General features: G+C 52.7%; 1 protein-coding gene across 1 annotated transcript in view; it reads right to left on the bottom strand.

Annotated features, from left to right (window-relative positions):
- Positions 1 to 344, bottom strand: part of smim45 (small integral membrane protein 45) — a 19,347-nt gene extending 19,003 nt beyond the window's left edge. Inside the window, 1 exon segment of the mRNA XM_080217522.1 lies at positions 1 to 344. This exon segment is cut by the window's left edge and continues 48 nt beyond it. The gene's annotated coding sequence lies outside the window, so the exon portion shown is untranslated.
- Between the last annotated feature and the right edge of the window lie 269 nt (positions 345 to 613).

The raw sequence follows: 613 nt of genomic DNA, 5'->3' as shown, positions 1-613 counted from the left end.
GCAACGAGAGGTAGGCCTGAGGTCCACCAGTACAGGCACTTCCTGCGTCCTCTTCAAGGTCCCATTTCCTGGGCTGAAGCAGAGAGCCCTGGAGGCTGGCGCCAACTGAAGGCCGCAGGGATTGGCAGCCAGACACTGCCCTCAGAGAGCCCAATGCCAAACTCTCTATTCCTTTCTCTCTCTCTCTGTCTCCTTTCCTCGAAACACACACCACCAACCTGGCAAACCTCCAGCCTGAAAAATCCCTCCCCGAAGACTGGACTCGGCCAATCGGCACTCTAATTCATGGGCCGGATAGATTTTTCATCCCTCGGTTGTCAGGGTAACCAGCTTGCTGAGCTATTCCATGTGGTGCTGAGGAGAGAGAGAGAGAGAGAGACATGAAGCATCTCATCAAAGCTTGGACACAAACTCACGCAGAGAATAAAATCCGGGATGGACTGAGATTGTCCGCGTTTTATCGCGCCTGGTTTTAATGCCCTCACTCGTTAGGCAGCAGGGTTAATTCTAATGATCTCTACACGTCCTTTTGTAGGTTGCAACCCAAAGCAGTGACGTTGTGTCACCTACGCATCCCCCCCAAGACAGCGGGAATGATGAGCTTTGCTTAACG

The sequence above is a fragment of the Carcharhinus amblyrhynchos genome, chromosome 35 (assembly GCF_965287045.1).
Source record: "Carcharhinus amblyrhynchos chromosome 35, sCarAmb.v2.hapA, whole genome shotgun sequence".
Taxonomy (NCBI): domain Eukaryota; kingdom Metazoa; phylum Chordata; class Chondrichthyes; order Carcharhiniformes; family Carcharhinidae; genus Carcharhinus; species Carcharhinus amblyrhynchos.
Note: the sequence above shows the minus strand (reverse complement) of the source record. Positions and strands in the feature narration are given on the sequence as shown.